The sequence below is a fragment of the Schistocerca piceifrons genome, chromosome 7 (genome assembly GCF_021461385.2).
Source record: "Schistocerca piceifrons isolate TAMUIC-IGC-003096 chromosome 7, iqSchPice1.1, whole genome shotgun sequence".
Lineage (NCBI taxonomy): Eukaryota > Metazoa > Arthropoda > Insecta > Orthoptera > Acrididae > Schistocerca > Schistocerca piceifrons.
The window spans coordinates 66489824-66510500 of NC_060144.1; the positions used below are offsets into that span (position 1 = coordinate 66489824).

A 20677-nucleotide genomic window follows, 5' to 3' on the forward strand; every position below is an offset into this window, starting at 1 on the left:
CACACCAAAGCACCTCTTTCGATGCACCAACTGCCTTCGATGAATTCATCCAGTAATGACTGACATCTCACCACTTCCTTTGATTCTGTTTATTTACCTATCCGTTCACACAAAAAATGGTTCAAATGGCTCTGAGCACTATGGGACTTAACATCTGAGGTCATCAGTCCCCTAGAACTTAGACTACTTAAAGCTAACTAACCTAAGGACATCACACACATCCATGCCCGACGCAGGATTCGAACCTGCGACCGTAGCAGTCGCGCGGTTCCGGACTGAAGCGCCTAGAACCACTTGGCCACCGCGGCCGGCTCCGTTCACACAGATATGAGCTTTATCCGTAAATTTTATGTCACAGGGGGAACGACGCTTTTCCTCCAGCTTGTATATCACAAATTGTGCATACTGGATCCCATGACCAGGACCGAACTCGATAAGATGTTGTAACATTTGTACACTCCTGGAAATTGAAATAAGAACACCGTGAATTCATTGTCCCAGGAAGGGGAAACTTTATTGACACATTCCTGGGGTCAGATACATCACATGATCACACTGACAGAACTACAGGCACATAGACACAGGCAACAGAGCATGCACAATGTCGGCACTAGTACAGTGTATATCCACCTTTCGCAGCAATGCAGGCTGCTATTCTCCCATGGAGACGATCGTAGAGATGCTGGATGTAGTCCTGTGGAACGGCTTGCCATGCCATTTCCACCTGGCGCCTCAGTTGGACCAGCGTTCGTGCTGGACGTGCAGACCGCGTGAGACGACGCTTCATCCAGTCCCAAACATGCTCAATGGGGGACAGATCCGGAGATCTTGCTGGCCAGGGTAGTTGACTTACACCTTCTAGAGCACGTTGGGTGGCACGGGATACATGCGGACGTGCATTGTCCTGTTGGAACAGCAAGTTCCCTTGCCGGTCTAGGAGTGGTAGAACGATGGGTTCGATGACGGTTTGGATGTACAGTGCACTATTCAGTGTCCCCTCGACGATCACCAGTGGTGTACGGCCAGTGTAGGAGATCGCTCCCCACACCATGATGCCGGGTGTTGGCCCTGTGTGCCTCGGTCGTATGCAGTCCTGATTGTGGCGCTCACCTGCACGGCGCCAAACACGTATACGACCATCATTGGCACCAAGGCAGAAGCGACTCTCATCGCTGAAGACGACACGTCTCCATTCGTCCCTCCATTCACGCCTGTCGCAACACCACTGGAGGCGGGCTGCACGATGTTGGGGCGTGAGCGGAAGACGGCCTAACGATGTGCGGGACCGTAGCCCAGCTTCATGGAGACGGTTGCGAATGGTCCTCGCCGATACCCCAGGAGCAACAGTGTCCCTAATTTGCTGGGAAGTGGCGGTGCGGTCCCCTACGGCACTGCGTAGGATCCTACGGTCTTGGCGTGCATCCGTGCGTCGCTGCGGTCCGGTCCCAGGTCGACGGGCACGTGCACCTTCCGCCGACCACTGGCGACAACATCGATGTACTGTGGAGACCTTACGCCCCACGTGTTGAGCAATTCGGCGGTACGTCCACCTGGCCTCCCGCATGCCCACTATACGCCCTCGCTCAAAGTCCGTCAACTGCACATACGGTTCACGTCCACGCTGTCGCGGCATGCTACCAGTGTTAAAGACTGCGATGGAGCTCCGTATGCCACGGCAAACTGGCTGACACTGACGGCGGCGGTGCACAAATGCTGCGCAGCTAGCGCCATTCGACGGCCAACACCGCGGTTCCTGGTGTGTCCGCTGTGCCGTGCGTGTGATCATTGCTTGTACAACCCTCTCGTAGTGTCCGGAGCAAGTATGGTGGGTCTGACACACCGGTGTCAATGTGTTCTTTTTTCCATTTCCAGGAGTGTATTTTGTAAGGCGCCATATATAAGTCTGGCCAAAATTCTCGATTCTCGTTTTTTTTTTTTTTTTTTTTTGCGAGAGGACATCGAATCAATTCAGAGGCGAGCTGCTAGATTTGTTACTGGTAGGTGCGAACGACACGCAAGTGCTACGGTGATGCTTCGGAAACCAAAATGGGAATCCCTGGAGGGGAGGCGACGTTCTTTTTTAGGAACGCCACTGCGAAAATTTAGAGAACTAGCATCTGAAGCTGACAGCAGAACGATTCTGTTGCCTCCAACACGCATAGGGCGTAAGGATCAAGAACACAAGATAGGATAAATTAGGGGTTCATAGGGATCCTCGCTTTTCCCTCGTTCTGTTTGCAAGTGGAGCAGGAAAGGAAGTGACTAGTAGTGGTACGGGGTACCCTCCGCCACGCACCATAATGTAGATTGCGGAGAATCGATGTAGATGTAGATCTATATAACGCTGTTATAGACAGAAAAGTCTCAGAGCTAGAAAATTTTAGCGAAATGCATGAGCACCTTGTACCATAGCATCGAAGATGAACAAGGCCACATATCTCTTGAGAGATGCGCTTTAGAGCCCTTGTTTACTAGACATTTGTTGCTTTATTGGTATAAGGAACCTGTCCCTAAAGTTTGTGGATGTTTTTTCGGGACACCCTGTAGATCTACATCACATCTCGGCAACTCACATGTGTAAGTGTTTAAGTCATTTTTCCCTATGCAGATGGGAGTCAACAAAACGTTTTAGCACAGGGAGGCGAAATTTTGTGATCGAAATTTCGTGAAAAGATCTCACCGCAACGTAAAACAGCATTCTTTTTAATGACAGTGACCCCAATTAGTGGTTCATATCCGTGACACACCCTTTCCGATTTCGCGATAGTACAAAACAGCTGGCCTTCTGTGAAGTGTTTCGATGATATCCGCATATCCTACATGGTAAGCATCTCACATTGCGCAGCAGTACTCCAGGAAAATGTAAAGAAGCGCAGTAGATTTGTTGCACCTTTTGTTCCCATACATCACAATATTTTTTTTGTGTGATGGCTCTAGTTTAATCTCTTCGTAGCTATTATAATCACTAGGTATCTCCTACGACGGTACGGCATGGCTGTGTGCTGCGTGCTGCTGCCTGCAGTCGACTGATGCAGAAACAGGAAGCGCGCCGAGCGCTCCATTCACGAGCGTCTTATCGCTACGTCACTTCCGCTGATAAAACTTGATTTTTGCCCGACGCGGCCCTAGTAATACTAGGGGCCGCGTCTTGCTGCCTGCCTCGGTAAACGGCTAAGTCCCGCTCAAGGTCACCCGCCTATAAGGCGGCGCACACAGTGTTTAAATGTATGTGATTCATTGTGTAGGTTTACCAGAAATTTAACGGAATTTTATCAATACATACTTGGAGGAACGTTTTATTGTTCAGGGTCAATCGTCAATTTTCGCAACATTCAGATATCTTATCTAAATTATTTTGTAGCTTGTTTCGATCTTCTGGTAGGTGACTAGGCGGTCAACGACAGCATCATCTGCAAAGTCTAAGAGGGCTACTCAGATTGTCTCCTAGAACGTTTATATAGATTGAGAACAACAGAGGTCTATAACATTACCTTTGAGAACCCCAGATAGAACTTCGGTTTCATCAGATGACTTTCCATCAAATACTACGAAGGGCTAGGATTTTAACAGGAAATCACGAACCCAGTCACAACACGTCTCTTATCAGTGCAACTGATATACGGGGTTATTCATAAGTATCTCCGGATTTTGAGGCATACAGAAAATGTCAGTGGAAAATCTCTCCTGGATTTTGGTTGACATTACTCGGGATCAATCCAGGCACTGTTTGTGGCGCAGCAAAAGTCAAAATATTCACGCAAGTTATTGAACCTGTTATCACTACAGGAATGACAACAGTCCACTTGGACAATCTGCTCATTGTGTTGCCTATATACAGTTGCGAAATAATTTGTTGCGACAATAAAGAGTGGATGATATACAGGGTGTCCTGGAAATGGTGCGTCAAACTTCGAGGCGTTGTAGAGGATGTCTATAGGAAGCAAAAGAGAAGAGGAAACCATGTCTGGAAATGTTATCCAATAACGCTGGAGAGTGTCGAAGTTACAAGCGCCAGCACCTGTCACTAGGCCGCACCTTCGGCAACAAAGGTGAGTTTGTGCTTTGCCTGACCGTAGGCGGAATGTCTCGCAACGTTGTCTGTTAATCAGCAATCGCGACTGATTGGCGAGATCGGCATTGGAGAAGGTGGGGCTAGCTGCTGCGTAGACAGGCTTTGTCTCCTATGAATGACTCGCTCTGTGGCCTCGATGGATGACGGTTTCGGAAACGGGTTTCCCTCTGCAATTTATTTTTCTCCTGTGTACGGAAAAATATTGGAGATTTTAGAAGGGTTCCGGGAGAAAAGTAAACTGCAGATGGAAACGTGTGTCGGAAACAATTATGGTTCAAATGGCTCTGAGCACTATGGGACTTAACATCTGTGGTCATCAGTCCCCTAGAACTTAGAACTACTTAAACGTAACTAACCTAAGGACATCACACACAATCATGCCCGAGGCAGGATCCGAACCTGCGACGTAGCGGTCACGCGGTTCCAGAGCGCCTAGAACCGCTCGGCCCCACCGGCCGGCCAAACAGTTATGCACCGAGGCAACAGAGCATTGCAAGGTTCCAGATAGTTCCATCTCCTCCACTGGCTATCGTGGCAATCAGTCGCGATTATTGAATAACAAAAAACAATAAAACAATGAGACACTTTCCGCCTATGGTCCGTCAGCATCCCAAGTCACGTTTTCTACCGAAGGAGTTGCCCAGAAGCAGGCGCCGGCGCCCGTAAGTTTGACGCTTTGTAGCGTGATTAGATAACATTTCTGGAGACGGTTTCCAGTCCTCGATTTGTTCCTCAAGACACCCTCTACATCTCCTCGAAGCTTGTTGCTTGTTGTTCTGGGACATCCTGAGTCTACATGTTCCGATTTGGCTGCCCCTAGTGGTATAGCCTGCAACTTCATCACGGTACCTGTTATACACTGAAGTGCCAGAAACTGGTACAGGGATGCGTATTCAAATACGTAAACAGGCAGAATACGGCGCTGATGTCGGCAATCGCTATATAAGACCACAAGTCTCTGTCGCAGTTGTTAGATCGGTTACTGCTGCTACAATGGCAGGTTATCGAGATTTAACTGAGTCTGAACGTGGTGTTATAGTCGGTGCACGAGTGATTGGACTTAGGATCTCAGAGGTAGCGATGAAGTGGAGATTTTCTCGTCCGACCATTTCACGAGTGTACCGTGAATATTACGAATCCGGTAAAACATCAAATCTTCGATATCGCTGCGGCCGGCAAAAGATCCTGCAAGAACGGGACCAATGACGACTGAAGACAATCGTTCAACGTGGCAGAACTGCAACCCTTCCGCAAATTGCTGCAGATTTCAGTGCTGGGCCACCAACAGGTGTCAGCGTGCGAACCATTCAACGAAACGTCATTTCGGAGCCGAAGGCCCATACGTGTACAATTGATTATTGGACGACACAAAGCTTAACGCCCCGCCTGGGCCCGTCAACAACGCCATTGGACTGTTGATGACTGGAAACATATTGCCTAGTCGGACGAGTCTCATTTCCAATTGTATTGAGCGGATGTACGTATACGGGTATGGAGGCAACCTCATAAATCCATAGGCCATGCATGTCAGCAGGGAACTGTTCATGCTGGTGGAGCTCTATAACGGTGTGGGGTGTTTGCAATTGGAGTGATGTGGGACTCGTGATATGTCTCGACAGGACTCTGACAGTTGGCATGTACGTAAGCACCCTGCCTGACCACCTGCATCCATTCATGTCTATTGTGCATTCCGACGGGCTTTGGCAATTCCAGCAGGATAATGCGATACATCACATGTCCAGAGTTGTTATAGAGTTGGCCACCAAACTCTCCAGACATGAACATTATTGAGCATATCTGGGATGCCCTGCAACGTGCAGTTCAGAAGAGTTCTCCACCCTGTGGTACTCGTACTGATTATGGACAGCCGTGTAGGACTCATGGTGTCAATTCCCTCCAGCACAGACATTAGTCGAGTCCATGCCATGTCGCGTTGCGGCACTTCTGCGTGCTCGCGGATGCCCTGCACGATATTAGGCAGGTGTACCAGTTTTTTTGGCTCTTCAGTGTATGTCGAAGCCAACGGCCTTGCCGCAGTGGTAACACCGGTTCTCGTCAGAGCACCGAAGTTAAGCCCTGTCGGGCTGGGCTAGCACTTGGATGGGTGACCGCCTGGTCTGCCGAGCGCTGTTGGCAAGCGGGCTGCACTAAGCCGCTGTGATGCAAACTGAGGAGCTACTTGATTGAGAAGTAGCGGCTCCGGTCTGGGAAACTGACATACGGCCGAGAGGGCGGTGTGCTGACCGCATGCCTCTCCATATCCGCATCCAGTGACGGTGGTGGTGGTTAGTGTTTAACGTCCCGTCGACAACGAGCTCATTAGAGACGGAGCGCAAGCTCGGGTTAGGGAAGGAGTGGGAAGGAAATCGGCCGTGCCCTTTCAAAGGAACCATCCCGGCATTTGCCTGAAACGATTTAGGGAAATCACGGAAAACCTAAATCAGGATGGCTGGAGACGGGATTGAACCGTCGTCCTCCCGAATGGGAGTCCAGTGTGCTAACCACTGCGCCAAGCATCCAGTGACGCCTATGGGCTGAGGATGGAACAGCGGCCGGTCGGTACCGTTGGGCCTTTATGGTCTGTTCGGGATGATAGTTTAGTTTTTTAGTGTACATCGAAGATGGAAGGAAAACTCCACCCACTGATATGTGTCATATTCCTTTGTGGGTTTCTGCGAGCCGGCTTCTGAAACCTACAAAGGTTGGGGTGGGGAAAGCACACGTGGTCTGTTAAATATTGCATGCACCTTAAGACAGACATCTAATACACATGGGGCAGATTACGTACGTTGAGTCGCCTATGTTAAGGTGATGCAATATTTACCACAGCGATTTTATTTCGCTCACTTTGAATAATGGCGAATTTTGTCCTTTCTCTGGTCCAAATGACTAGGAAGCTGTCACTTTCGAGGGTATGCCCATTTCTTCCTGCATTAACAGAGTTATGTGGAATGTATCCCTCATCTGTATTATTTAGTTCCTCCAACAAGAGCCTTCTAGGTGTGAGCTCTCCTGCATCTCCCCTGTCCAACGTCCAGGCTACTCCTCTGGCTAACGCGCCCGTCTTCTCTCCGAGCAGTGGGCAGCCCGACAGGCAGCGAGAGCCGAGTATGGTGACGGTGGTGCAGCTGCTGCTGCTGCTGCCTCCGCTGCCGCTGCTGGCCGTCGACTACTGTGCGCTCTGCCGCGCGCCGGGCAGCCACACGCTCTGCCTGTACCCGGAGGCCGGGCCGTCGGCCGCCTGCACGGGCTACGTGCCCGCGCCGCTCACCGCCGGCGAAAAGAAGGCGCTGCTCGACACACACAACGGGCTGCGCAGCCGCGTCGCGCTGGGCCAGGGCTGGTCGCCCAACAGCACCCACGACGCCCAGCCCAAGGCTGCCAACATGCGCCAGATGTACTGGGACGACGAGCTCGCCACCACCGCCCAGCGCTGGGCTGACAGGTACTCATACCGTGCGAAGTGTTGTTGTTGCTGATGATGATGATGATGTTGTTCCTGTCCTCTTCAGTCCCAACACTGGTCTGCTGAAGCTCTTCATGCGAGACTACCTTGCTGTAAGCAAGTCCCCTGTTTGGATAATCCTGTCTTGGGAAGCCAACAAACGCGAATAAGCCAACACATTACGACCACCTTGACAGCAGCTTGTTTGTCCGTCTGTAGAACGAAATACACCGCTGACACTGCGAATCACGGATCCGATAGTTCGTTGGGAGGTTTGTGGAGGTATGTTACATGAGACGTCTACTCACAGGTTACGTAATTCGCGAACGCAGTAATGGCGTCCGATAACTACTCATACGTGTGAAACATTCTCGGTATTCTTGCAGCGTGAGTTCTCGATAAAATCTCGAGTTTTCGAGGAGCTGACTGTCTTCACTGCTGTTTTTTTTTTTCTGTATTGAATTTCAATTCCCCCCGAAGGGGGCGGGCTGGCAGCAGCTTACTACGCCGCTCTTCAGCCTACAGAATTTGTGTTAAAAAGATGAAGATAATAAAAAATAACAGTTGGCGATAAAATCGGTGACTTAAAGGTAAAATGGCAGAAAATTCTAGAACTTAAAACATAAAACACAGGGTTGATGATTCTAAGAAAATACACAAGAGGCAGAAAAATAACAGACAGACAGTTAAAAAAAACACGGCGACAGTCTGGTTTTTGTTCGCAAAACATAAAATGCACACCCAGCGACAGCATGATTTCTGTTCGCAACACTGTGGAAAGACGCACAACACTGAACACTCACTGAAACACGGCACTAAAAAGTTGGCACAAATATGACATACCACAGCTGAGAGCAGGTGGGGGGGAGGGGGGGGGGGGGAAACTGGACAGATGATGGAGAAATAAAAAATGGGGGGAAGGACAGGAAAAGTGAAGGGTGGGAGGGGGGAAAGAAGCCAATGGAGAATGAGGACCCATTAGAGGGGTGGGGGGTGCTGAGCAGACGTGCCAGGGAGTGGGGAAGGCAGAGGAGGGGAACGCAAAAGGACTCGGGGGGTGGGGGGGGAGAAGGGACATAGGGGGAGGTTGGGTGGGGAGAAGACACAGGATGGAAGGGGGGAGGAAGAGGGAGCCCAGGGAAATGACAGAGGAAAGGAGGGGGGTGAGGATCAGAGTGGATAGGAGGGATAAATGGAGGGAGAGAGGGCATCGTCCAGGAGGGGGAGTTGATGGAAGCCACCTTGGGAAAGGAGATGTAGGGTGGAGAGATGGAGGGTAGGGGGGACACAACGGTGAAGACGTGGCAGGGGGCAGGGATGGGAGAGGAGAGGAGCAACCAGGGGGTGAGGGAGTTCAAGACGGCGGGAGGTGTAGAGGATGCGGATATGTTCGAGGAATAGGAGCAGATGGGGGAAAGGAATGAGATCATAGAGGATCCGCGTGGGGGACGAGAGGTGTATACGGAAGGCGAGGCGGAATGCATGACGCTCAAGGATCTGGAGGGACTTATAGAATTTGGGGGGGGGGGGCAGATATCCAGGCAGGACTGGCATAACAGAGGATGGGACGGATTAAGGATTTGTAGGTGTGGAGGATGGTAGAGGGGTTCACTGCTGCTGTTGTAGCCTTATTTATAGCCCGAGGACGGCTTCTGATTGGTCGGCTTATGATTGGTCGGCGATTACGTACTGCTGTCGCAGACGGTGTCACTGTGCGCGCTGGTGGCGCCACCGCTTCCGTTGGAACGAAAACCTTAGAAGGAACGTCTGTGCTGCTTCCCTGCATCAAGCGCTCGTTTCCATGCACAGCTCAGATGGTATCCGTTATCGCGGTTAAAGTTCTCTTGGCTCTTCCTTATTTCAACAGCCTCCTTAATAACAGAATCCCACTACGTGGAGGCATGGGACAGAATTTTTGTTTCATCGAACAATATTTTATGTCTGTTCGTGAGTCTGTGCTCCACAACTGCCGATTTCTCCAGTTCTCTAGTTTACGTATGGCGTTGCTGTTCTGCACAACTTTCGGAAACGGAACGAATCGTCTGACCTATATAATTGCTTCCACACTCACAGGGTATATTATAAACTCCAGGGACCCTGAGGCCGAGATTGTCCTTAACAGGGCGCATCATCTCCTTAGTTTTCTTAGGAGGACGAAAAATCGGTCTTACACCTCGTCTACGCAGGACTCTTCCTATTTTGCTGGAAATCGTGCCACAAAAAGGAAGAACCGCAATCGGTGTTTCATCCTGTGAGTGTGCAGCATTTTCACGTTCCCTTTTTTTGGAGAACGCTGCCTTTATTTCGCGCGCACCATAGCAATTTTTTCGGAAGACGTACTTCAGATGGTTAATCTCGGACCTTAAGTGGTCCTCGTCAGAAACAGTTTTTGCTCTATATACCAATGTCTTCAAAACGGCTCTCTTTTGGTCAGGATGATGGAAACTCCGTGCATTCAGGTATAAATCGGTATGCGTCGGCTTACGGTATACAGAGTGGCCGAGACGCCCGTCCGCCTGTCGTTGTACTAAAACGTCTAAGAAAGGCAGTCTTCCTTCCTTCTCCACCTCGACTGTGAAACGGATGTTCGAATGTATGCTGTTCATGTGTTCCATGAATTCTTCGAGAGCTTCTGCGCCGTGTGGCCAGACCATAAATGTATCGTCAGCGTAACGATAAAATAAGGCTGGACGGAGGGGAGCCGAATTTAATGCATGTTTCTCAAAATTTTCCATAAAAAAGTTAGCCAATGACGGAGAGAACGGAGAGCCCATCGCCATACCGTCCGTCATTTCATAAAATTTGTTACCATACAAGAAGTAGATGGTCGTCATCACGTGCCGGAACAACTTTATAGTTTCAGGAGGAAAAAGATCCGCCAGCATTTTCAAAGTGTCCTCCACAGGAACTTATGTGAACAGCGATACCACATCCAGGCTGACTAAAATGTCATTTGGACCAACTCTAATTTGTTTGATTTTCTCAACGAACATCTGGGAGCTTTTGTTGTTACGTTCCAACGGAAGCGGTGGCGGGCGCCACCGGCGCACACAGTGACACCGTCTGCGACAGCAGTACGTAATCGCCGACCAATCAGAAGCCGACCAATCATAAGCCGACCAATCAGAAGCCGTCCACGGGCTATAAAAAAGGCTACCACAGCAGCAGTGAAGACAGTCAGCTCCTGACGATGACGATGGATGTAATCGTCGAAAGCTCGAGATTTTATCCAGAACTGACGCGGCAATAATACCGATAATGTTTTAAATATAAGTGCCGTCGCGAAAAACTTCGTTCCTACTCATATGGGTTCCATAAGATTTACACCAGGCGAATTTGGTCGCCGAGACGCAAACGTGTTCGCTATAACGCTCCTCAAATCACTGTAGCACGGTTCCGGTTCCCAGCCACGAACAGGTATACTGCCGAAAGATGACATCACCGCTCGGGGAAGACATGAAGCACAAAGGAGTGCGGAAGGTTCGCAGCTGTCAGTGTGTCTTCGATTACTACCACAGGTCCCATTCAACTACATGTGAATGTCTGCCATAGCTTAGTACGGCTACCACCAGCCTGCGCCCTTGATGCGCTGCAAGTTTCGAGCCACCGTTCACCTCGATCACGGCGTTAGTGGAGACGACCATGAACCTAGTGTAGCAAAAATGTGATTCACCCGAAGAGCGGACACATTTCCGTTCATCGACTGTCGAATCCTGAAGTCCTGCGCCCACAGCAATCGTGATTAACGATGTCGTTGGGTCAACATGTGAAAACGTATGAGGTGACCTGCAGCGGAGCTCCATGTTCAACAACGTGTGATGAATGGTATGCTCCGAAACACTTGTGACCTTTCACCAGAGACGCCACAGATCACCATCTATCCTACTGGAAAGAGCAGAAAAGACTCCGCCCGTGTCTTCCCCCGTCCGTGTCTGTACCGCTTACATGCTTTTGTTACCGCATCATGTACAAGCAAGGCCACTAGGAGACATCCAACGTCGCGGTGGGCAGTGGTCATAATGTCTTGGCTGTGATAAGTGTAAATGCACAATCAGACGTACCTCAAATAATTTTGGCCAGTCTTTTGAAGTGTCGAGACATAGCATAAACCACTCCAGAACAGTTCCTATTAAAACGATTCCAAGTTTAGAAGTTCTTTGCGAAATTTTTAACTGCAATATCAATAAAAGAATGCAGCTGAGTTGATTATATCAAATGAGCTAGGCAATGAAAGGAATCCCTTCAAATTCAACAGTTTTGTAACTAAAATATAAGTGTTGTAGTAGCACTAGACATCTCAGTCTTTACTAGCCAAATTCACAAAGTGTCTCTCATAGCCGGCCGGGGTGGCCGAACGGTTCTAGGCGCTATTGTCTGGAACCGCACGACCGCTGCAATCGCAGGTTCGAATCCTGCCTCGGGCATGGGTGTATAATGTCCTTAGGTTAGTTAGGTTTAAGTAGTTCTAAGTTCTAGAGGACTTATGACCTTACAAGTTAAGTCTCATAGTGCTCAGAGCCATTTGAACCATTTTTTTTGTCTCTCATAATTTACAAATAATTGATTAAACTGCTAATTCTAAAAAGTATATCGAAACACTTGCCTATTAAAACTTTAAAGTCCCTAGTGCTTTTATTCATGGAAAAATTCTAAGTCATGATGAGAGCAATCTCGTGAAAGGCAAAGGTCCAACAGTTGCACTATGCGGCCACTAGTCATCCAAAAATCAATCTCACAGACTTCATAAACTCGCATTCTAGTGTCAAAGCGTTCGACGTCAAACACAAAGTTCCTCTCTCGTCTTGACACCTAAACCCAGCTTACTATGTGTTGCCCCCACTACCACTTTTAGCTTGCTTCCCATTGCCTGCTGCTTTCAACCCTTTCCTAGTGACATGCATCACAATTCAAATACGAGGGCCACTCTAAAATAAATGCACACTATTTTCGTAAAAATACAATTTAATTCTGCATGTGTGAAAGTTGTACAGTGTGTAGATACTTCCTTCCTGCTTGTTTTCAAACTTAGTTCAACCTGTTCCCGTGAGTGGCGCTGTCACAGCATGTCTTCGAGACGGCTGCTACACTTGATGTTCGTCAAAAGCAACGCGCTGTCATAGAACTCCTGTGCTGTGAAAACGAGACAGTGGGAAACATCCACAACAGTTTGGACAAGGTGTATGGAGATGCTGCTGTCGATCGCATTACGGTTAGTCGGTGGGCAAGCAGGCTACGTGGTGAAAGCGGGCACGGCAAATATTGAGGATTGTCCTCGCAGCGGCAGGCCTCGTACTGCACACACTCCAGACAATGTACAGAGAGTTAACGAATTGGTGACTGCTGACAGACACATCACAGTGAACGAATTGTCACGTTACGTGGTGACAGGGGAAGGAAGTGTTTGCAGAATACTGAAAGTGTTGGCGTTAAAAAAGGTTTGTGCCATGTGGGTTCCCAGGATGTTGACAGTGGCTCACAAAGAGACAAGAAAAACGGTATGCAGCGAACTTTTGGAACAGTACGACAATGGTGGAGATGAATTTCTTGGAAGAATTGTGACAGGTGATGAAACATGGCTCCATCATTTTTCACCAGAGATGAAGAGTGGCTCAAGCAAATTCACCCAAGAAAAAAAAACTTTCAAACATGTAGAATAAAAGACGGATTTAAAAAAAAAGTGTGCATTTCTTTTGGAGTGACCCCCGTACAACTTTTGAATGAATTTACCAGCCCGCATCTCGTGGTCGTGCGGTAGCGTTCTCGCTTCCCTCGCCCGGGTTCCCGGGTTCGATTCCCGGCGGGGTCAGGGATTTTCTCTGCCTCGTGATGGCTGGGTGTTGTGTGATGTCCTTAGGTTAGTTAGGTTTAAGTAGTTCTAAGTTCTAGGGGACTGATGACCATAGATGTTAAGTCCCATAGTGCTCAGAGCCATTTGAACCATTTTTTTTTTAATTTACCAAAATTAATTTAAAAAATTCATAATAAATTACAGTCAAATTCTGATCAAAATGACATCAAATACTCTATATTTCAAATTAATTTCTACTCATCAAATAATACGTTAACATAAATATCTTGTTTCTAACCTAAGACATAAATAATTTGCAATTTTTTAATATTAAGCCCCGGTACTGAAGTTTAGAAAATACCGTGTTCTACTCTGCATGATGTGGTGTGTGTACATTAACTTTTTGTAATTCTGATTAGGTGGAAATACTAGTTCAGTTGCTTTCGGCGACAGTTGCATGTTGCCGATCCTGCTGGCTAAGCCGCGCGTGGGCCGTCACACATTATCTGCCCACATGCCTGCACCAACTGTTAAGCATTTCAAACACGCCGAATTGAATGTCAGACCGTGTACACCACAACAGCGCCCGCTTCAGCTTTCTGAACTGGACTCACCTTGGTCCCATTTACAAATTTCTAAAGGAACTGCCACAAACATTTGTGAGCTCGCAGCTTAACATTGCTTGGCTTAAGCGCTTCATATTCAGTGTTCACCGCTTCTGAAAGCATTGACACTCACGCTTCGGAGTCACCCAGATGTCCTTTGAGAGGCTTGGAGCGTCTGTCTACTCAGAACCTCGCTCTCCACACTGTAATTACCTTTCCAGTCATACCAAAACGCGGGCGTCCGTACCGTAATCTCCTATCGCACAGGCTTCTCCAGAACTACTGCAGTCGAAATCCAGTTGAATCTGCTTACTGTAGCCAAGATCTGGTCTTCTTCTACAATTTTTACCTCCCAAACGTTCTTGATTTTCCAAATTGACGGTTACTTGATAACTTAGGATGTGTCCTGTCAACCGAACTCTTCAGTCACGTTGTGCCATAAATTTCTCTTGCCTCCAATTCTATTCTCTGTATCCTGGCAACTCAGTAGGTGACTTATCGATATAGCACGATCGATGACAGACAGTGCTATGAAGCGCCTCTAGGACATCCAGTGGTGCCCTCAGCTACGGTGCGTGTGCAGTATACAGCGTGCTCTAAAATTCCCCTTGCAAACTTCTGGAACTTCTCGAGGGGACTGAGTAGACAATATTCTGAACCCATATCCGGAAACTACAGATTCCGTGCTACAGCAGTTTGAAAACATGTATGCTTGATAGGTATGCAACATGGTATTCATGGTGCTTGTGTCGTATCGGCTGATGTTTCTGAATCGGCTGATGTCTCTGACCTGGTTCGCGCGTCATTCATGTGTTTGTGACCCACATGGCTGAGTACACGTTTGCAGAAGTTCCTGTGGCACGAGTTGTGGTGACTATGATAGAAGCCGTGTACCACATTCGTAGATACAAACCGTGCACCGAACTTGGCGGTCGCCACATCGTACCTTACTTGTAATGGATCAGAATGCTAACCCTCCTCAGTAAAGGACAAAAACGCTTTAACGAAAAACAACAGTGTTTGTGAAAACTGATAATTTTTGTTTTTGATTCTTTGGTTATTAATGAGTGGGATTATAAAACAAGTAATGTACTGAGTCACGCCTAATAAACTACTTGTAAAAGTGGTCCATTACCAACATGTTTCCAAATGGTTGTACGGTAGCACGGAAACGGTACGTTTCCGGACATGGATTTCAATTCAAAATATTATCTGTTCAGACCCTTGAAAAGTCCTAGAAGTTCGTAAGGAGAACTTTAGAGTACCCTGTATAAATACCTGCATCGGCCGTGCAAGAGCACTTTGTATCTTCAAGCGGTTGGTGACTTCGCATGAATCGGTCGTGGGCATCTGGCATTGGCTGTAGTCGCGGATACGTACTGGATTACTATACTGGAGGGCTTTGCTACTAAGTACGAAGTTTTGGCTCTAGCTCCATGGATATTCTGCTTAAACTAGGTTGGTCTGTTTTGTGTTCTGCTAAACTCTGACTGGGCACTAACAGGTGTAAATAGGCTGCTTACAAGGGAACCTCCCCATCGCAACCCCCTCAGATTTAGTTATAAGTTGGCACAGTGGATAGGCCTTGAAAAACTGAACATAGATTAATCGAGAAAACAGGAAGAAGTTGTGTGGAACTATGAAAAAATAAGCAAAATATACAAACTGCGTAGTCCATGTGCAACATAAGCAACGACAGGGATAGTGTGCGCTCAGGAGCGCTGTGGTCCCGTGGTTAGCGTGAGCAGCTGCGGAACGAAAGGTCCTTGGTTCAAGTCTTTCCTCGAGTGACATGTTTAATTTTTTATTTTCAGTTTGTGTGACAAACTCTTATGTTTTCATCACTTTTTTGTGAGTGATTATCACATCCACAAGAAAACCTGAATCGGGCAAGGTAGAAGAATCTTTTTACCCATTCGCCAAGTGTACAAGTTAGGTGGGTCGGCAACATATTCCTGTCATGTGACGCAGATGCTGTCACCAGTGTCATATAGAATATATCAGACGTGTTTTCCTGTGGAGGAATCAGTTGACCTATGACCTTGCGATCAAATGTTTTCGGTTTCCATTGAAGAATTACGTCCTTTCGTCTACTAATCGCACGGTTTTGCGGTGCGGTCGCAAAACACAGACACAAAACTTATTACAGTCAACAGAGACGTCAATGAACGAATGGACAGATCATAACTTTGCGAAAATAAAGAAAGTAAACTTTTCACTCGAGGGAAGGCTTGAACCAAGGACCTCTCGTACCGCAGCTGCTCACGCTAACCACGGGGCGATGGCGCTCCTGAGCATACACAATCCTTGACGTTGCTTATGTTGCATATGGACTACTCAGTTTGTATATTTTGCTTATTTTTTCATAGTTCCACACAAATTCTTCCTGTTTTCTCGATTGATCTGTGTTCAGTTTTTCAAGCCTATCCACTGTACCAACTTATAACTAAATCTGAGGGGGATGCGATGGGGAGGTTCCCTTGTTAGTTTTTTATATTGGTAACGCCACGTAGCGCTCTGTATGAAAATCACTGACTGTGCTGTGTGCAGTCTGTGGCTGGTTGACATTGTTGAAATATTCGCTATTGTAGTGTTGGGCAGTTGGATGTGAACAGCGCGTAGCGTTGCGCAGTTGGAGGTGAGCCGCCATCAGTGGTGGATGTGGGGAGTGAGATGGCGGAGTTTTGAGAGCGGATGATCTGGACGTGTGTCCACTAGAGAGAGTAAATTTGTAAGACTGGATGTCATGAACTGATATTACTTTTGAACACTATTAAGGTAAATACATTGTTTGTTCTCTATCAAAATCTTTCATTTGCTAACTATGCCTATCAGTAGTTAGTGCCTTCAGTAGTTAGAATCTTTTATTTAGCTGGCATTATTGGCGCTCGCTGTATTGCAGAAGTTCGAGTAACGAAGATTTTTGTGAGGTAAGTAATTCATCAAAGGTATAGGTTATTGTTAGTCAGGGCCGTTTTTGAAAGTCAGATTGCGTTGCGCTAAAAATATGTGTCAGTTTAGTGTTGATCAGAATAAGTAAAGAGAGAAATGTCTGAGTACGTTCAGCTTTGCTCAGCTGTTTGGAAATCAAATAACGTAGAGGTTTATCAGCACAGTAATTCATTAATTTTTCTAAGGCGACGTTTCACAGGGTATGAACCAGGTCATCTGCTGTACTGTCACTGTTGTTTCACTGTGTCTATTCTCTCCTTGTCTGAACCCTTTATCGTCCACGTTTCGCTTCCGTATAAGGCTACATTCCAGGAAAATAATAAAAGGCTTTCCAGCACGTAAAATTACATTCAGTGTTAAAACTCAGTCTTGTTCAGAAACGCTTTTCTTGCTTCTGCCTCATCCTGTATTGTAGATGCTCTCTGTTTTTGTTATAGTCAGTTATTTTGCTGTCCAAATGCTCTCAGCATCACTTGATTTTGTTCGGCAACATTCCACATAGCTTCCTTTACTTTTGTTGCTGTTACCTTATAACTTTTTTTCAAGACATGATCCATTCTGTTCAAACGATTTTCCACGTCATTTGCCCCATCTGACAGAATTACAATGTCGTCGGCAAATGTTAAACTTTTTATTTCTCCTCATTGTATTTTATGTCCTTTCCGAATTTCTACTTAGCATCCTTAATTTATGGCTCGAGGTACAAAGCGAATAACATTGAGGCTAAGCTACAACATTGTCTCACTCCTTTCTTACCTATTGCTTCACTTTCATTACTGACTCTTCCATCGACAATTTCATTTGTATACAAGTTGTAGATAATCTTTCTCACTCTGTATTTTTGTTTTTATCCCTGCAACCTTCTGATTTTCACAGAGAACATTCCAAGACGTATTTTCAAAAGCTTTCTCCAAATATATGATAAACACCTTTATTCAGTCAGTTTTTACGATACGTTATAGGGTCAGCATTTCCTTGTGAGTTCCTATATTTCTCCGGAACCAAAACTGATATCCTGCCAGTCTTTACATTTTTCTATAAATAATGCTCGTCAATAGTTTGAAACAATGAGTTATTAAATTGATTTTTCTATAATAATCACACCAGTCAGCACCTGACTTGGTTTAAAGTGGAAACATAACATTGTTCTTGAAGTCTGCGGGTGTTTCGGCTGTCACATCAGGTTGAATAGTTTTCTAATGGTATATTCCTACAATTCTGAGGGAATGTTGTCTACAGCAGGTGCCCTGTTTCGACTTAGGTCAGCTACATGGCCAACTAGTAGTGGCTAGAGGAATTATCCAGAGCTACAGAAGGACACATAACTTTGGGAAGGACAGATGACGCTTGTAGCAGAATTACATAAATCTTTGGAGAGAAGAGAAATATCTATGCGACTATCAGGAGCCTAAGTGGTAAGCCAGTACTGAGCAAAGGAGGGAAGACTAAAGGGTGGCCGGCCGGTGTGGCCGAGCGGTTCTAGACGCTTCAGTGTGGAACCGCGCGACCGCTATGGTCGCAGGTTCGAATCCTGCCTCGGGCATGGATTTGTGTGATGTCATTAGGTTTAAGTAGTTCTAAGTTCTAGAGGACTGATGCCCTCAGATGTTAAGTCCGATAGTGCTCAGAGCCATTTGAACTGAAGGGTGGTAGGAATGTGTGGAAGGGTTACACAAAAGAAACGAACTTGAAAACAGTGTTATGGACATTTCTTTTGCAGCTTTCATTCCCCACTTTAGGGAATAGAGCGGGCACTATTAGATGCAGTCCATTACAGAGTGGCGGTTACTTTCATCCAGTTACCAGACGAGCTCGTCGTAAGGCAGAGGGTTCCCTATTGTGAACCTTGTTCGGTGCAAGAGGACTGAAACTAGTTTATTTCTGGGACTAAGGGTTCGTGTATTGTGAGCGGATGTTGTCTATGTGTATGTGCGTGTGCTTCACTGTAGATGAGGTAAAGATGTGTGTGGGTGGGTGGTGGGATGGGTGTGTGGGTTGGCGAGTGGGTGGTTGGGTGGGCGGGCATTGAAAGCTTGCACACGCACACTCCAACAAAGATCTTTCTTGGCTCATGACAGTCAGCCTGTGTTGGAAAAGTACCCTACTGGCACTGCGCACGACTGGTATCTTGACAGTTAGGTAAACCACAAGCGGTTTAAGTTTTCGCTAGTTGTCACTTTCGCCGTTACAACCCAAAAACTTCCACTGCAGCCACTACGTGGCCGTTGGTGACAATTCTTACTCCTGTTTCGATTCGTTGGCTTGCACAGAGCTCGACATGTTCGCATATTTACTTATATAGCTTACAGTCCGTGGCAAGACCTTGCGCTTCGTAACTACATTCATGAATATAAACTGCGGATTAAACGAAAATTACTGTTACCTACCATAAAATTTAATGCAGTATACATAAAACAAATAATAATTTGTTGTCAGTAATAAAATATAGCCTGTGGAGTTCTATTATAGTCATAGCCACATTCAGTAGACCACACGGAATCACGGCTATAACAGTCACATTCAGTCGCAAATCCTGATCACTGGAGTTCATTATTTGCTACGCCCACTATTCGAGCACTGTAATAAACACTACACCAGAATAAACACGTATCCTTTCGATATTCCAGGCGACGCTGGAAAACGAATAAGAAGAGTAGGAAACGGAGCAATCTTCCACAGTTATGTGTGTGTAGAAAGGCATTTCTTCTACATTTTACGACTAAGTGTGAACGCAACTCGTTTCTGTGGCACAATTATCAGAATTAATAGCACTTTCTATGCAAAGCTCTCTCACGCTACTGGTTTGTAGAGCTCCCTTTCGTTCCTGTCTACGATAGAACGTCTCCTCTTCGGTCTAATGTACTAAAGGCAAATACTGTTTCTATTCTTCCTGAAACATTCTTGCCTTCATGTTCGGTAATTACGAGCTGTAAGTGGAATAATTCGTAATTAGATCTCTAGGTGTTGACCTAGGTTTCATATTTTAGTTTCAAACGAATCTTTAATAATAGCATAGTTTCCTACATAAATCGCTTCTGGATACCTCCTACCCCACCCACTCCCCCAGCCATCGCTAATACGCAGATTCCACCTTCAGCAATATACGGCGGTAAAAAATAAATAAAAACATTTCTGTGTTTTTGCATTCCACACCATTAATTTCACGATTTGACTGAAATAACAGATCTCCATTCTTGTGTAAATTTTATTCATTCTCCACATTTTTGCTTCGGTTGCAAAGACAGCGCACGGAAAATTCATGTTGTCGTTTTGCTGTCACAGTGTTACTAGACGGTATGAACACTACTGCCGCTGGGAGCCAAATTTTACTTTTCTTTTAATTATTCGGCCCCCTCCTGTACCCTTGATGACTGCACGACACAAAGCTTTACGCGTCGCCTGGGCCCGTCAACACCCACACTGGACTGTTGATCACTGGGAACATGTTGCCTGGTCGGACGAGTCTCGCTTCAAATTGTATCGAGCGTGTGGACGTGTCCGGCTGTGGAGAAAACCTCATGAATCCATGGGCCCTGCATATCAGCAGGGGACTGTCCAAGCTGGTGGAGGCTCTGTAATCGTGTGGGGCGTGTGCAGTTTAAGTGATGTGGGACCCCTGACACGTCTAGATACGAATATGGCAGGTGACGCGTACGTAAATATCCTGTCTGATCACCTGCATCCATTCATGTCCTTTGTGCATTCCGACGGACTTGGGCAATTTCAGCAGGACGATGTGACACCCCGCACATCCAGAATTGCTATAGAGTGGATCCATGAACATTCTTCTAAGTCCAAACACTTCCGCTGGTCAA

The 20677-nt window shown here is 46.8% G+C and overlaps 1 pseudogene; it reads left to right on the top strand.

The window, feature by feature from the left end:
* The first annotated feature begins 6090 nt into the window (after nt 1-6090).
* On the top strand, nt 6091-6208 carry LOC124709508 (annotated as a pseudogene).
* The last annotated feature ends 14469 nt before the right edge of the window (nt 6209-20677 follow it).